Source organism: Macaca thibetana, chromosome 1 (genome assembly GCF_024542745.1).
Source record: "Macaca thibetana thibetana isolate TM-01 chromosome 1, ASM2454274v1, whole genome shotgun sequence".
Classification (NCBI taxonomy): domain Eukaryota; kingdom Metazoa; phylum Chordata; class Mammalia; order Primates; family Cercopithecidae; genus Macaca; species Macaca thibetana.
The window spans coordinates 24,754,109-24,771,439 of record NC_065578.1 but is presented as its reverse complement, the minus strand read 5'-3'; the positions used below and the strand labels follow the sequence as shown (position 1 = coordinate 24,771,439).

At 49.2% G+C, this 17,331-nt stretch overlaps 1 protein-coding gene and 2 pseudogenes across 1 annotated transcript in view; all 3 read right to left on the bottom strand.

Moving 5' to 3' along the window:
- The window catches only part of ZNF593 (zinc finger protein 593), a 391,757-nt gene that overhangs the window by 286,869 nt on the left and 87,557 nt on the right, over window positions 1-17,331 (bottom strand). The window lies entirely within an intron of this gene.
- Window positions 5,450-5,604, bottom strand: LOC126956733 (60S ribosomal protein L39-like; annotated as a pseudogene).
- Window positions 6,899-7,267, bottom strand: LOC126936261 (small nuclear ribonucleoprotein F-like; annotated as a pseudogene).

The window sequence follows — 17,331 nt, the reverse complement described above, 5'->3', positions numbered from 1 at the left end:
ACCCATTTCTGTCTTTTGCTGGATGGGCCCTGTGCCTGCTGGAGGCCCAGGGTTTGTAGTCCCTGACACAGAACAGCAACTCCATCACTCCAAGTCAGCCAAACTTTTTTTTAGATCAAAAGTCCAATCAGTACAAAAGGATGTATAATAGCCTGTAATCCCAGCACTTTGGGAGGCCAAGGCGGGCGGATCATGAGGTCAGGAGATCGAGACCATCCTGGCTAACACGGTGAAACTTCGTCTCTACTAAGAATACAAAAACAAAATTAGCCGGGCATGGGGCGGGCGCCTGTAATCCCAGCTACTCGGGAGGCTGAGGCAGGAGAATGGTGCGAACCCGGGAGGTGGAGATTTCAGTGAGCATAGATCACGCCACCGCACTCCAGCCTGGGCAACAGAGCGATACTGCATCTCAAAAAAAAAAAAAAAAAAAAAAGATGTATAATAAAAGTGAATCTCCCTCCTTCCCAGGTCACCTAGCTGTCTCCCGTGTCAGAGATGTGCTGCACGTCTAAGCCCAGTCACCAAACACTTGCTGGCACCTCTATGGGCCAGATACCAGCTGGGTATCAGGATCCCGTGGTACTTTTTCAAAATATGAGACTCAGGACCCTCATCAGACCTTTGGAGGCAGAATTTCTAAAATTGGAGCCAGCCTGTGGCTGGGTGTGTTGGCTCACACCTGTAATCCCAGCACTTTGGGAGGCCAAGGTGGGAGGATCACTTGAGCCCAGGAGTGGAGACCAGCCTTATTAGGAGACATAGCGAGACTGTCTCTAAATAATTTAAAAGTAAATAAAAAAATAAAATTGGAGCCCCAGTGTCTAGAATTTTTTTTCAGACAGGGTCTCTGTCACCCAGGCCGGAGTGCAGTGGTGCAAACTCAGCTGACTGCAGCCTCAGCCTCCTTGGCTCAAGCAATCCTCCAACCTGTTTCCAGAGTAGCTTGGACTATAGGTGTGTGCCACCATGGCTGGCTAATATTTGTAATTTTTGTAGAGATGAGATTTCACCATGTTGCCCAGGCTGGTCTCCAACTCCTGAGCTCAAGCAATCCACCAGCGTCAACCTTCCAGACTGCTGGGATTACAGGCATGAGCCACCGTGTCTGGCCTAGATTTTTTTTTTTTTTTTTAAGCCAGCAACGTTTCTGTTGCTCACCTAGGCAGAGACCTCTCTACTCAGGATGCAACATCTAAACACCATTGCCATCTCTCCAGTACCAGACAGCCTGGTGGAGATGAGCCTGCAGCTGCACTCGTCACAGCCCCTGCTCATAGTGTGCAGACCGTACCCTGCATAGGGGATCCCGCTGAGGAGATGTGGGGCCTGAAATCCAGTCATACGCCACAACGAAGGCACATATTACATTCCCTCATCTTCCCAGGAGCAGGCACCACTTCCTAATTTACCATGTCACCTAATCAATACAAATACAGGGAGACCTGTGCTCTGCTGTGGGACACAGATAGGGGCTCCTCAGGATGTAGGCCCAGGGTGACTTCCTGTAGGAGATAATGCTTGGGCCAAGTTTGATTTAGGGAGTAGAAGCAAAGAAGGCGCCTCTCTATTTACCTCCCAAACCCAAGCTACCCCACCCCACGCCCTACCCCATGACTCCCTGTGGTTATCAAGGGCACCACCATTCTCCTGGCCACTGACAGGGACACTTTAATAACAGTACACATTGGCCAGGCACGGTGGCTCACACCTGTCATCCCAGCACTTTGGGAGGCCGAGGTGGGTGGATCACCTGAGGTCAGGAGTTTGAGACCAGCCTGGCCAACATGGTGAAACCCCATCTCAGCTAAAAATACAAAAATTAGCCAGGCGTGGTGGTGGGTGCCTGTAATCCCAGCTACTTGGGAGGCTGAGGCAGGAGAATTGCTTGAATCCGGGAGGCAGAGGTTGCAGTGAGCCAAGTTCACACCATTGCCCTCCAGCCTGGGCAACAAGAACGAGATTGTGTCTCAAAAAAAATAAATGAAAACCAGTGCACATCAAGAAGTCCCTAGGGGACAGCTGGGGCATAAGGAGGTGTCAGCCATACATCAGACCAGTGTACCTGCCCTGGGCTGCTTGGGGTTGACCAGCTTGGTGTCCAGAAATGCCTGCTGGAGGGAGTCACAGTGCAGGAACCTTGTGCTCTTGGAAGATCTCCTGAGAGGCTCTGCAAAGCCAGAGTCCCTCTTAGCAAGTCGGATCCGAGCTATCAAAGTGTGGCTCGGGGATTGCTGCCAGCACACAAATTTTTACTGGTCTGCAGCGAGATAAGTACAGAAATTGAAAGTAAGCATTTAGAAACTTTTATGACAATTTTACAAGGTCTTGTCGAATGCTATTAAAATGAAGCTGAGGCTAGAATTTCACCTTTTTCATTTTTTTCTATTTAAACAAATTATTGTAGTAAAATATAGATAACATAAATGTACCATTTTAGCCATTTTTGAGCATACAATTTAGAAGTGCTTTCACAATATTGTGTAACTACTAGTATTACATAGTATATATTTTTTAAATTTTACAAAAGCATAAGTTAGCAGCAGATTAAACTTTTTTTCTTAAATTCAGCTTGAGAAGCTCTGGTCTAAATGGTAACCCATGGGGAAGCCTTGACGGTTTGGAGGCTCCTAATTGAGTCCATTGCTTGGCTTTTTTCCCCAAATCACGGAGTGGAGTTAGGTCCCAGAGAATGGCGTGGGCTGAGGCCCAGGCTCCCTCCTGGGCTAGAAAACTGGGCAGACCGGCATCACCCGTGAAGGGAGGCCAGCCAGGCACTGCACAGCCTGGGGCAGTGCTGTCCTGTGTGCCTGGGCCAGGAAGGCTGGGTGAGAGACCCGGGGGCATTTGGTTTAGAGGCCCAGCAGGCCTTCCTTCTAACTCAGTGTAGGGAGGCGATTGTTTAGAATCACAAAAATCTCAGCTTTAGCTGGGAGAACCCTCAGCGGCTCAGCTGTGGTGGCATCTACCCTCCTTGTTTAAAGAAGGAATCTGAGGTAAGAGAGAAAGGACTGGTTTGAGGTTGCAACCAGTTAGTGATGTAGTGATGGTCTCAAATACAGGCCTTTTAGTTCCTAGGCAGAAGCAGGGCAGAGATTTTTTTTTTTTTTTTTTTTTTTTTTGAGACGGAGTCTCGCTCTGTCGCCCGGGCTGGAGTGCAGTGGCCGGATCTCAGCTCACTGCAAGCTCCGCCTTCCGGGTTTACGCCATTCTCCTGCCTCAGCCTCCCGAGTAGCTGGGACTACAGGTGCCCACCATCTCGCCCGGCTAGTTTTTTGTATTTTTTTTTTAGTAGAGACGGGGTTTCACGGTGTTCGCCAGGATGGTCTCAATCTCCTGACCTCGTGATCCGCCCGTCTCGGCCTCCCAAAGTGCTGGAATTACAGGCTTGAGCCACCGCACCCGGCCTTTTTTTTTTTTTTTTTTTTTTTTTTTAAAGACAGAGTCTCTGTCTCCCAGGCTGGAATGCAGTGGCGCAAACCGGGCTCACTGCAGCCTCTGCCTCCTGGGGTTTAATCTATTCTCCTGCCTCAGCCTCCTGAGTAGCTGGGATTGCAGGCGCCCCACCACCATGCCCAGCTAATTTGTGGGCCCCGCCCTGAATGAATCCTTAAAACAATCTTGGGAAGTAAATACTATTCTTTTTTATTCCATTTTATAGATGAGGAAACTGAGGTTCAGAGAGGGTTAGGTCACTTATCCACTGCTAATCAGAGGCAGAGCCAGCAGGCTGCTTGCTCTCTCAATGCCATTTTCCAGATGGCACGGTCCCATTCTGGCCTGAATTCAGGGGGCTCAATATGGCAGTGCCTGTGCTCACCTCTTTCCAGTTTTTTCCAAATGGTCTGTGACTCGGCCCTGGATATGCTCACCTAGCAGGATCTCCTGGGCTGCCGGGTCTGTCCCACAGACCCTGGCTGACTGACGATGAAATGAGTAGTCAGACACGTATGCAGTGTAACCGCAGCTGGATGACTGCCTGGCTCTAGTGGCCAGAGAGCAGCCCCCAGAAGCTGGAGCTGCTTGCTTTTACTCCATGCAGGCACAATGCCGAAAACCTGGAGCCCACACAACCTGTAGGTAATTAACATTTATTCTTCCGCTTTAGGGGAACTTCATGTGCAGATAATCAAAGGTCAGTTTCTGGTCAACATAAGTAAACAAGCCTGTTTAAGATAAATTCCCCCACACTCCCTTGTACCTACTCCTTGCCCTCTGCCTCAGAGTTATAGAACAGCTGCCTTCAGCTGTTCTCTCCTGGAGCTTTGCAGAGCCCTCTGATCTTTCAGAGGGCCTGCTTTTCCCTATAGTTTCTCCCACCACTCTGACTGGTCTCCTACACTGAGCAATCAGGGAAGAGGGTTGGGATGTTGGTTCCAGTTTCTGACATACCTCATGTGTTGCATTCCCTATCCCAAGCTCCTTCCTCTCCCTTCTCTTTAGACCTCCAAGAGCTAGAAGTTTCCCTAAGAGACCACCCAAAACAAACCTCTCCATCCATGTATTCATTGAATACATCCTGGGGGAGGAGACAGACTATAAAAGAGATTCGGATGAGTGCTGTCAGGATGAAAAGGGTAATATAACAGACAATGATCGTGGGCAGGGGCAGTGTGTTCCTGGCAAAGGGAACTGCTAGTGCCAAGGCCTGAGGGCAGGAACTAGCAGGTATGAGGAAAGCGCCTAAGTGAGGCCCTCTTGGCTGGATGAGGTGGGCAAGGGGGACCCCATGCAAGGAGGTGCTCAGGGTCCAGCTGTTTAGCCTGGGGCCAGGGTAAGGGTTTGGTTATAGTCTGCATGATGCAAAGCTTCAAAGGGCTTTAAGGTGGGAGTGATGTGATCAGATTACTTGTGTAACGAATTCTTCAGCCACCAGGAGGAGAATGGATGGTAAGGAGAGCCGGAGTGCACAAGGGAGAGAGATGAGAGTGGCTTGGACAGTGAGGTGGAGGGTCATGGTCAGATTCAGGATCCAGATCATGGTGAAGCTAACAGGAACTGTTGGACTGGATGTGGGCATGGAGTGAGGGCTGACTCTTGGACTTTTTACTTGGGGAGTTGAGTGAAGGGAGGTGCTATCTACTCAAATGAAGAAGCCTGGAGAAGGAGTAGGTGTGGGAGGATGGGTAGAGGGGAACAATGGTTTCATTTGGCCATGATGGCAGACCTTGCTGGCTGCTCTCCCAGGACTGAGTCTCTCCTCCCTTATAACAGAAATCTAAAAGTGTTTTATTTTGTTGCTGTTGTTGTTTTTGAAATGAAAGGTCTCACATATTTATTACTGAACCCAGCCAACCAACGCATTCATAACAGATTCAGAAAGGAAAAATACATTCCCAGTAAAACATGTCTAATTCTCCAGATAATGGTGACGTTTTCAGCTTGATACGGTAATGTGATTGTGACCTTCAGACAGCATAAATGTGTGTGCCATCTCACGTGCAATTCCTTATAGACCCAGCTTGGTTCTTCTCCGATGTCTCCTTTTGGAGTTGTACCTGATTTTATTGCCAGTTTTCATCCTAATCCACTGGGGAATGGAACGATTTTGCTTTGTTTCTTGGCCAGGAATCGCTTAATCCTGAAAGTCTTGTGAGAAGACATGGCAAGAAGCGGAGTCAAGCACACACCATGATGGCAGAGAAAGGAAGAGAGGGGCCATTGTTATTGTTGTTAAGTACTCACTTGTCTGGCTCCTTCTTGTACCTTCTGCCCTTTTCCCATCCTCCTTTTTTCTGGAACAGAGATGTGATACCTAGAAGTACAGCAGCCATCTTGTGATCATCAGGGTAAAAGTCACATAATGGCTGGGACAGGGAGATGGATAGATCCTGGGTCCTTGATAATATCATTGAGCTGACATACCAGTCTAGGCAAGTTGGTCATTTTACTTGTTTAAGCCACTGTTTTTGAGCCACCACCTCAGGCCCTTTGTGGCTTTTCATTGCTTGCTGCTGAATGAAGTCATAGCTGATGGAGTCATGTTGAGTTCAAGATTTTTGGAGGAGGGACGTGGGTCTAGGGAAGGAGAAGGAAGTTACCCCTATACACTGAGCTAGCCAACCCAGAGTTCAGTCATTTATTCATTCAAGAAATATTTATTGAGGATCTACTATGCACCAGGAACTATCCCAGGTGCTGAGAATTTAGCAGCAAATAAAGCAAAGATCCCCGCCCTTGAGGAGTTTGCATTCTGCTGTAATCAAGAAGCCAGCCTGACTTCTGGGCAATTTCATTTCATTTAATCCCATGGGTGGTGGGGTTTGAGGTATGAACAAGTGATGGTGGTCAGGCATGGCATGTCTATTCCCACAGCCCTCCTCACCCACTCGTGATGTTAGCAAATCAAAATGGTCAACATATTTCTCCAGTGTTTTCCAGGAGCCAGGCACTGTGCTGTGTTCTACCTCTGAGGGGTAGGTGTTCTGATTATCCCCATGTTCTAGGAAGGTTAAGAAAGCGGCTCTAGTCACACAGCTAACCAGCGGTTGTGCTAGATTTAAACCCAGGGCTTTCTGACTCCAGAAATGCACTGACCCCCTCCACCCCGGGCAACCTCTTAAAAAAAAAAAAAAAAAAACCAAGGGCCAGGCGTGGTGGCTCACACCTGTAATCCCAGCACTTTGGGAGGCTGAGGTGGGTGGATCACAAGGTCAAGAGATCAAGACCAGCCTGTCCAACATGGTGAAACGCCGTCTCTACTAAAAATACAAAAATTATCCGGGCATGGTGTCACGCACCTGTAGTCCCAGCTACTCGGGAGGCTGAGGCAGGAGAATTGCTTGAACCCGGGAGGCGGAGGTTGCAGTGAGCCGAGATTGCACCACTGCACTCCAGCCTGGCGACAGAGCGAGACTCCGTCTCAAAAAAACAGAACAAAAAAACACATCTTTATTGTCTAGAAATCTATATTTTCAAAATTCCCCACAAAAGATGCTGCTCTCTTATTTCCCCCATTTTCTTCCTTTTCTTCCATACCTCTACCATAAAGGACATTTTTATACTATATTAAAACTTCACCCAGATGTCCAGACGGCTCTCCACCTATGTATTCCTCTTATTTGCAAGCTGCATGTTCATGTAGCCATCTAAGATGCCAGATAGCCCTTGTACTCCATTCCCCACTTCACTTCAGCAGCACCGGCTTTCCTGTTAACCCACTGAGGAAAGCTTTGGGATTGAGGGGTAGACTTACTGTAACTATGGGCAAATGCTGCAGGCTCCTGGACAACCTCTTGGCCCCTTTTGCTGTACCCCTTTTTGTCATTGTTTAACAAACCATTTCCTGATTTCCCCTTTCTCCTTGCTTTGGAAAGGGACAATGTATCTTGTTCATTCCTGTGGTCCAGACACCTGAGTGAAGGCCTGGCACCCTTCATTCCTCCATCCCACTTTTTAAGAAGCTTTCTCTATGCTGAGTGCTGGGAATATAGACAAGTCACAGAACAAGACACACAGCCCGGGAGGGAAACAGGTAATTAACAGGTGTCACAGTGTAATGGGTCTGGTAGGATAATCAGAGGGACCAACCTTCCTTGGTACAGGAAAGGGCATCCAAGTCAGACCAGGGTGGTGGGGACCAATCAAGGAGAGCTGCCTGGAGGAGTTGACACCTGAGCTGAGTCCCAGATGAGAAGCAGGAGTTGAGCAGGTAAATAAAAACAGTGGGGCCAGGCATGGTGGCTCACGTCTATAATCTCAGCACTTTGGAAGGCCGAGGCAGGTGGATCATGAGGTCAAGAGATCGAAACCATTCTGGCTAACATGGTGAAACCCCTCTCCTCAAAATACAAAACTATTAGCTGGGCATGGTGGTGCACGTCTGTAGTCCCGGCTACTCAGGAGGCTGAGGCAGGAGAATCTCTTGAACCTAGGAGACAGAGATTGCAGTGAGCTGAGATTGCACCACTGCATTCCAGCCTGGGCAACAGAGCGAGACTCCGTCCCTCACCAAAAAAAAAAAAAAAAAAAAAAAAAAGCAGTGGGGGTGTTCCAGACAAAGGGATAAGCACATGGAGGGTAGAGAGAGGCGAGATGGCAGCACATGAGATGGAGGCACACTCATCTCCCACTAAGGAGTCCTGCCTGGGCATCCTAGAACCCTGGGGCCAGAAGGATCTTTAATCATCAACAAATCCAACGTCCTCCTTTTCCAAATGAGGCCCAGAGAGGGGAAGCCATTTTTCCAAGGTCACATAGAAAGCTAATGATGGAGAATAGACTCAAACTCACTGCACTGCCTGGGTTTTGGATTTTCTTTTTTTTTTTCTTCGATTCCCTCCCCCTGCCCTTCCCTCCCACGGTCCTCCAATTCATATTTCTCACGTGCCTACTTTGCACCAGCCCAGTACCCTGAGCTCCCTGCCCTAGAACCTTAGGCTTCCGGAGCCTGGGTCATCACCACCTCCTCCTATCAAACCTCCTCCCCACACCCTGTTCCTGCCTGACAGGTCATCACCACCTCCTCCTATCAAACCTCCTCCCCACACCCTGTTCCTGCCTGACCTTTCCTACACATTAAAAAATCCAGATGCCTATGTTGCTTCCCATACCAACAAGATCAGAATGTCTGGGGGCGGGGGCCAGGTGTCAGTATTTTTAAAGATCCCTGGATGATTCCATTTGTAGCAAAGTTTGAGAACCACTGTTTTAGCCTTGATGAAGGGCCCCTCCACCTCCTGTCTCTTGGCCTCTGGGTTGCAGATGACCTGGTGATGTTTCTTTTTCTTCCAGATGGACTTCTGGACTCAGGGGTCTGGGCCCCAGCACAGGTCTCTGCGGAGCAATCTTGTCTCCGCTCTGTTCCTGCCCTTTGTCCAGCCCTGGGCCTCCAATCTGCATTGATTACCTGGTCTGACCTATCTCACCATCACTAGGTACTTAATAAATATTTGCTGTTGATGATGGCAATGACCTTGAGACTGATGAACAGTCTGGCCAAGAGGATCCTTGATGTGGAAGATAGAAAAAGCCTTTGGGGTCAGGCAGACTTGGATTCTAATACCAGCCAGTTGTGCTTGCTGTGTCTGAGCCTCAGTTTCTCATCTGTGAAGAGGAGGTAGCAGGAATGAAAATGCTTGCCTTGCGGTTTGTTGTAAGGACAGACACAGCCAATGTAAGAGAGATCAGCAGCTCACAGACCAGTTGCTCTGGGAGCAGACCGCTCTTGCGCTGATGGTAGGGAACTATTTTTGTGCATGGCAAGTGGGACCTTAGGAAGGAAGGCAACTGTGAGGCTTCTGAGAAGGACCCTACACAAGGGAGTTTCCTCCCAGGACACGTGAATGGAGAGGGTGGCAGAAGCCTATGGGCAAGGGTCACAGGGATCAGCTACAGAGTGCCACCACCCTTCCTGGGGAATGCAGGGCAAGGTCCCTGGTGGGAGTTTTCCTGGGAAGCCAGAGAAGCACCCCATGAAGACAGAATCAACATTTGGGTACCTTCAGTACCCAGAGGCAGCAATGCCAACTACAACCACGCTCTGCATAGATTCTCTGATCTCTTCCTCCTTCATGGCACCAGCCCTGGGGAACCAGCATGGTGGGGAAATAATGAAGCTGGAATACAACCACTTATAGGCTTCACAACCTCCTCCTGTAGACACCAAATGGATTTTAGGATCACATTTTATTTCTCACCTGAGCAAGAAAAGCTACAGGAGCATCTCAAGCAGGGGGCAGGAGTCTCCAGAGGAGTTCAAGGGGCTCTGGCAAGAAAAATCAAGGGTCTGCATTCAAGAACTGGCTCCCCTGGCAATTGTATTACGAAGCCCATGTGTGCTGGGTGCCGGTGAAATTGCTGTCAAATGCCTGTGCGGCCTTGGCAAGGCCCTTTATTTCTCTGGGTCTCCGTTTCTCTAGCTGTGAAATGACTGTTCTAAAAGAGCCCTGCTGGACTTCGGCAGTCTGTAAGAAGACCTGAGTTCTCCTCTCAGTTCCAAGCAGGAAAATTGAACGTATCCTGAGCCCAGAGCCTGCAACAAACTCTGGGCAGCCTCAGGAAGTCAGGCAGTGAAGTCCAAAAAATGATCTCTTCTGTATAGGGAGGAAATACAAATTTCAAAATTTGTAGTTTGAAAATGTCAGTTGCTATGTTAATTTTTATGTTACTATTTTTTCCATTTCCTGGTAATGACATGCTATGTTATCTTTATTTATTTATTTGTTAGAGATAGGGTCTCGCTTTGTCACCCAGGCTGCAGTGTAGTGGCACTACTATAAGCTCACCACTGTCTGAAATTCCTGGGCTCAAGTGAACCTCCCACCTCAGCCTCAGCAGCTGGGACTAAAGGCACATAATACCATGCCCAGCTAATATTTAAATGTTTTGTAGAGACTGTGTCTCACCTTGTTGCCCTGGCTGTTCTCCAACTCCTGGCTTAAGCAATCCTTTGACCTCAGCCTCCCATGTTCTTTTTTAAACAGCTTCTTTAGAGGACAACTTACATACCATAAAGTTCACCTCTTTTAAAAATGTACATTGCACCAGGCACGGTGGCTCACGCCTGTAATCCCAGCACTTTGGGAGGCCGAGGAGGGCTAATCATGAGGTCAGGAGATCGAGACCATCTTGGCTAACGTGGTGAAACTCCGTCTCTACTAAAAATACAAAAAATTAGCTGGTGTGGTGGCACGCGCCTGTAGTCCCAGCTACTTGGGAGGCTGAAGCTGGAGAATGGCATGAACCCAGGAGGCAGAGCTTGCAGTGAGCCGAGATTGCGCCACTGCACTCCAGCCTGGGCGACAGAGCGAGACTCTGTCTCAAAACAAAACAAAATAAAAAGAAACAACAAAAAAAGTGTACATTGCAATGACTTTTAGCAAATTTACAGGGTTTTGCAACCATTACCTCAATCTAATTTTATTTATTTATTTATCTATTTATTTATTTATTTATTGAGATGGAGTTTCACTCTTGTTGCCCAGGCTGGAGTGCAATGGCATGATCTCGGCTCCCTGCAACCTCTGCCTCCCGGGTTCAAGTGATTCTCCCGCTTCAGCCTCCGAAGTAGCGGGGATTACAGGCGCCTGCCACCATGCCCAGCTAAAATTTTTTTGTATTTTTAGTAGAGATGGGGTTTCGCCATGTTGACCAGTCTCGTCTCGAACTCTTGACCTCAGTTGGTCCACTCGCCTCAGCCTCCCAAAGTGCTGGAATTACAGGTGTGAGCCACTGCGCCTGGCCCTATTATTATTATTTTTTTCTTAGAGACAGAGTATGGCTTTGTCACCCAGGCTGGAGCACAGTAGTGCAATCATAGCTCACTGCAGCCTTGAACTCCTGGGCTCAAGCAGTCCTCCTGCCTCAAGTCCTCCACCTCAGGCGTGCACTACCATGCCCAGCTAATTAAGGTGACATTTAAATAGACCTGAGGGAAGTGAGGAGCTGCTGCTGTTTGGAGTTGTGTGACCTGAGCCAGGCACAGGGCCCTGCACTTAGGAGGGCCCCATGCTGGATGTCAGCTCTACTGTCCCTATCTTGAAGTACTTAATTTTTATTTATTTTATTTTATTTTATTTTATTTTATTTTATTTTATTTTATTTTTGGCAGAGTTTCGCTCTTGTTGCCCAGGCTGGAATGCAATGGCACGATCTTGACTCATGGCAACCTCCACCTCCTGAGTTCAAGTGATTCTCCTGCCTCAGCCTCCTGAGTAGCTGGGATTACAGGCATGCACCACCATGCCCGGCTATTTTTGTATTTTTATTAGAAATGGGGTTTCTCCATGTTGATCAGGCTGATCTTGAACTCCTGACCTCAGGTGATCCGCCTGTCTCGGCCTCCCAAAGTGCTGGGATTACAGGCATGAGCCGCCGTGCCCGGCCTGAAGTTCTTAATTTTTGTGTGCATTTTCACTGTGTACAGGGTATGTGGCCAGTCCTGCTGAGGCCAAATGAGTTCCAGGCAGAAGGAACACCAAGTGCAAAGCTCACAGAGTGGGCAGGTGTTGACATCTGGAGTAGGAAAGGAGTCCACAGTTGGCTTCTCCTCTCTTTCTGCCCTTTGCCCTTTCATCTCCTCCCCAGCTGCCCACTGTGGTTCTGGCACCTCCAGGGCTGATGCAGGAGGGAGAGGGAAGAGATTCCGGAGTCAAGAAGGGTCTGACTCCTGGGTACTATCTTGAGCAAGCGTTGATGCTCTCTGGGTTTGGCAGGGGTTTAAAGCTGATGCTCGGCCCGGTGCAGTGGCTCAAGCCTGTAATTCCAGCAATTTGGGAGGCTGAGGTGGGTGGATCACCTGAGGTCAGGAGTTCGAGACCAACCTGACCAAGATGGTGAAACCCCATCTCTACTATAAGTACAAAAAATTAACCGGATGTGGTGGTGCGCGGCTGTAATCCCAGCTACTTGGGAGGCTGAGGTGGGAGAATAGCCAAAATTGCACCACTGCACTCCAGCCTGGGCAACAAAGTGAGACTGTATTTCAAACAAACAAAAAGCTGACGCTCTTTCTTGTTTGGGGGGTGGGAGAAGCACTTTCATGGAAGTTCTGGTCTGGCTCCCACCACAAAGCCTGGGACAGAGACTTATGTGGCAGAGTTTGTATGGGAGGTGATCCCAGGATGTCGAGTGAAACAGGAAGGAGGTTGCTGCTTTAGGTAATGGAGTCCAGATTCCAGGAAACCCAATGGGCAGACAGAACGAGTCCTCTTCTTTTGGACCAGAATCCGGGGTTTCCTCAACTGCTCCCACATCCCACTGGGTGTCAGCTGCGTGCGCCTCTAGTCTACATCTAAGCTAGTGGGCTGAGCAGCCCTCCCAACTTCAGAGGGAGCCCCAAGGCAGAAAGCAGAGGAATGCCAGGTGGGCGAGTGGGGTGGGGCTGGTGTCAGCATGCGTGGCACAGTCCCCATTGCAGAGGCTGACCTGAGCTAGACTGAGAAGCTGTGACCTGGCACACTTATGCCTGCGGCCCTGGGGGTGGTCGCTGCAGGGTCTCCCGGCTGCACCCTTGTGGAAGGTGGATAGGTCTCCACCAGCCAGGTGCTCATGATGACCCTCAATCCCAGGATATCCCAGACGCCTCCAGCTTCTTCGTGCTGAGGCCTCACGCCACCAGAGGAGACCTTCCTGGGATCTGGATCCGAGACCGCCCCAGGCGGACTCTCTCTCCTGTGGCCACCTGTGTGTGCGGTGTCCTCTGGCCGCAGCCCGCTACTCTACCGCCTCAGGGGGCTTCAGGCAGTCCTTTCTCTTTGGCTTCTCAGGCAAGAGTCAGACATCAGGTCACAGGGTCCCAGGGCACACCCGGCACCTCTCTGACTGGTCTCCTGGAAGCCCTGTCCCTGGGCTTGAAGTGAGAGGGAAACCACCCCCTCCCACCCAACTTTCTACCCCTGCTTTCCTAATGTCATCTGCCACCGCCAGGTCCCCTGTGCACCAGCCCCAGAGCATGACAAGGCCCCATTCCCTAAGCTTACCCCTCCCCTCCCACCACTGTGCCCTGGACATGCTGTTCCCTTTGCCTGGAAAGTCCTTAGACTTGGTGAACTCCTCCTCATTCTGTGAGACTCATCCTAGGAGGCCATAAAGCAGTGAATCTGTTTTGGAAATCAGTCCTGCTCCGCCGTGCTCCCACTGCACCGTGTTCACACTGCCCTGTGCTCCTACTATGCTGTGCTCCCATTGCCCTGTGCTCCCACTTCATTGTGCTCCCACTGCCCTGTATTCCCATTGCCCTGTGCTCCTGCTGCCCTGTGCTCCCGTTGCTGGGTGTTCCCGCTGCACTGTGCTCCTGATGTCCTGTACTCCTGCTGTGGAGTAAAGAATTGAAATAGAGTAATACTTGGCATTTCTTGAGCAGTTACTATACGCCAGTCATTGTAAGCCCTTTCCTTCTATGATTCCATTCGCTCCTCATGCCAACTCTATGAGGTAGATATCATGACCCTGCTTTTGAGTTGAGGAGACTAGCGTCGGGCGAGGTTACAAAACTTACCAAGATCACAAAAACCTGGTACATGGTAGAGTTCAAGTGTGAACCCAGGCAGAATACACCCATGTGCTTCACTGCTTTGCTGCCTCTAGTGAATGGTGGCCTTGTTTTGGGGGAAAAGAAAAGAAGGTGTTGGGGACAGCTCAGGCCCCACACATTTATTGTTTCTCTTGCTTTAGGTCCACTGAAACCCTTACTGATGCTCTCCCAGCTCAGAGCCTGACTCCTTTTGGTCTCTGAGCTGATGGTCTCCCAGCTCAGAGCCTCTTGAGTCCTTTCAGCTACTGGACTTAGGTCTGCCCAGGAATCCAGGCTCGCTGGAGAGTTTGATCTACTTGGGGCTGAGCCTGGTAGCTGGAAGGGCAGCCAGATGATGCACAGGCTACCCACAAGGCTCCCTTTCAGGGTGCAGAGCTCACAGGGTTATAGGGGTCCAGGCTTCTGGAGCCATGTATCATCAGGCCTTACCTAGATGGCCAGAATGCTGTCAGACTGCCCAGACTGGGCTGGGGAGGGCAGGGCAGGGAGGCACCTGGACTGGGGAAAGAAGTTGAGCAGAGCAGGACAGAGAAAGAAGTGCCCCTGCCCGCAGCTTCCCTGCTTGATATCAGCACTGTGGAGCAGATAAGAGCAGGCTTGGATCCAGGTCCACCACTAGCTAACTGGGTGGCCTTGGGCAAGTAGCATTCTCCCAGGCCTGTTTCCTCATCCACAGATGAACATATCGGCAGAACAGCCTCATGGACCTACAGCACATAAAAGGGGCTTTGCATCCGGCCATAACTGTCCACTGTCTTTACTTCTACTATTTTATCCTTCAGCTCTCAAATAGCCACAGCCTAGTTTCATGCAAAGTGAATTCTCTCCCACAAGCACACCTCCAGATCCACGTCCCAGAACCTGAATACCTCTGGAGCTGTGTGACCTGGGACATGAAATTTCTCCTCTCTGGGCCTCAGTTTTTCTATCATAAAATAGGGATTGTAGGGGCAGAAATGGTAATCTCTTTCCTCTCTATCATAAGGGTCATGGCTAACACGCCTGTAACAAAGACAAGTTAACAAGAAAGAAGCATGACAAATTTATTTGATTATAGTTGTATGTGGCACAGAGGCTTCAGAATGAGGACCCAAAGACATGGGGGAAACTGTCCATTTTTATGCTTAGGTTTAATGGAGTATGGACAGCTATGAAGAAATATGACTGGACAAAAAGGGCATGTTCTAATGTTAATAAGAGACAGAGTAAGGAAGCCCAGCAAGACCTGTCTGTCCAGATTCTTCCTGGCCTTTCTGTGCAGCATTCCTCCCTCCTGGGTATGGGGCAGGACCCTTCTGGAATAAGGGTCTTAATTCCCCTCCCTCCCTCCCTCCCTCCCTCTCTCCCTCCCTTCCTTCCTTCCTTCCTTCCTGATGGAGTCTAGCTCTGTTGCTCAGGCTGGAGTGCAGTGGTATAATCTCGGCTCACAGCAACTTCCACCTCCTGGGTTCAAGCAATTCTCCTGCCTCAGCCTCCTGAGTAGCTGGGATTACAGGCACCTGCCACCATGCCCAGCTAATGTTTGTATTTTTAGTAGAGACAGGGTTTCATCATGTTGGCCAGGCTGGTCTCGAACTCCTAACCTTGTGATTCACCCACCTCAGCCTCCCAAAGTGCTGGGATTACAAGTGTGAGCCACCATCCCCAGCCAAGGGTCTTAATTTCTTCATGGCCACCTGTTACACAAAAAGACTGGGGCGGGGTAGGGGTGGGAGGCAGAAAAGTTAGAGCAATATATATAGTATATATTTTAGTAGAGTATATTTAGTAGAGTAAATTTAGTATATTTATAATATATTAATAATACATCTCTACTAAAAAATATATATATTATATATATTATATATATTATATATATTGTATATATTAGAGATGGAGTCTCACTGTCACCAGGCTGGAGTGCAGTGTTGCGATCTAGGCTCACTGCAACCTCCACCTCCTGGGTTCAAGCGATTCTCCTGCCTCAGCCTCCTGAGTAGCTGGGACTACAGGTGTGTGCCACCATACCCAGCTAATTTTTGTATTTTTAGTAGAGACGGGGTTTTACCATGTTGGCCAGGATGATCTCAATCTCTTGACCTCGTGGTTCGTTCGCCTTGGCCTCCCAAAGTGCTGGGATTACAGGTATGAGCCACTGCGCCCGGCCTGGAGCAGTATTTTTAGGTGTAATGCCTGGCTTTGGGGGAAAAGGGTTCTAGTTTCTATGACCTGCACTGGGGAAGAGATATTCTAGTTTCTATGGCTTAGGGGTCAGAGACAGGAGGGCAGGACAGAGACTACTTTTTTATTTTTATTTTTTTGAGACGGAGTCTCGCTCTGTCCCCCAGGCTGGAGTGCGGTGGCGCGACCTCAGCTCACTGCAAGCTCTGCCTCCTGGGTTTACGCCATTCTCCTGCCTCAGCCTCCCGAGTAGCTGGGACTACAGGCGCCCGCCACTGCGCCCGGCTAACTTTCTGTATTTTTAGTAGAAACGGGGTTTCACCGTAGTCTCGATCTCCTGACCTCGTGATCTGCCCGCCTCAGCCTCCCAAAGTGCTGGGATTACAAGCATGAGCCACCGCACCCGGCCGACAGAGACTACTTTTGAGTTTGCTTTTTTCTTTTTTTTTTTTTTTGGAGACAGAGTCTCACTTTCTTGCTCAAGCTGGAGTGCAGTGGTGCTATCTCAGCTCACTGCAAACTCTGCCTCCCAGGTTCAAGTGATTCTCCTGTCTCAGCCTCCTGAGTAGCTGGGATTACAGGTGTGTGCCACCACGCCCAGCTAATTTTTGTATTTTTAGTAGAAATGGGGTTTCACCATGTTGGCCAGGCTGGTCTCAAACACCTGGCCTCAAGTGATCCACCCACCTCAGCCTACCGAAGTGCTGGGATTACAGGAGTTTGCTTTTTCTTTTCTTCTTTTTCCTTTTTTTTTTGTTTCTTTCCTTCCATCCGTCCATCAAGTGTAGTAGTGAGAAGGGGTGAAGAGTCGAACAAGGAGTTTGGTCTGTAACTGACTAAACAATCAAACTGAGATAATTCACTACTTTTGGACCAGACTGAGGCTGCTTCTTAGGCCCTCACTTTGGGGACTTTGGTGTATTATTTTCTGAGCCCCTACAGGATCATCACACTCACCTCAAAGGAATGCATGAGGGTTAAATGAGATAACAGAAAAATCTCTTGTCACCTCTCTGAGCCTCAGCTTCCCCATTTGTAAAATGGGTTAATTATCGTATGTACTTTATAGAGCTGTCTGGATCAAAGGAGGTAGTCACTGTAACCATTTAGTGCACCGATTGGCACATGGCAAGAGATTAACAAACTGTAGCTTTAGAAAGGAGCCCAGCATGGAGCAGGTGTTCCAAAAATGAAGG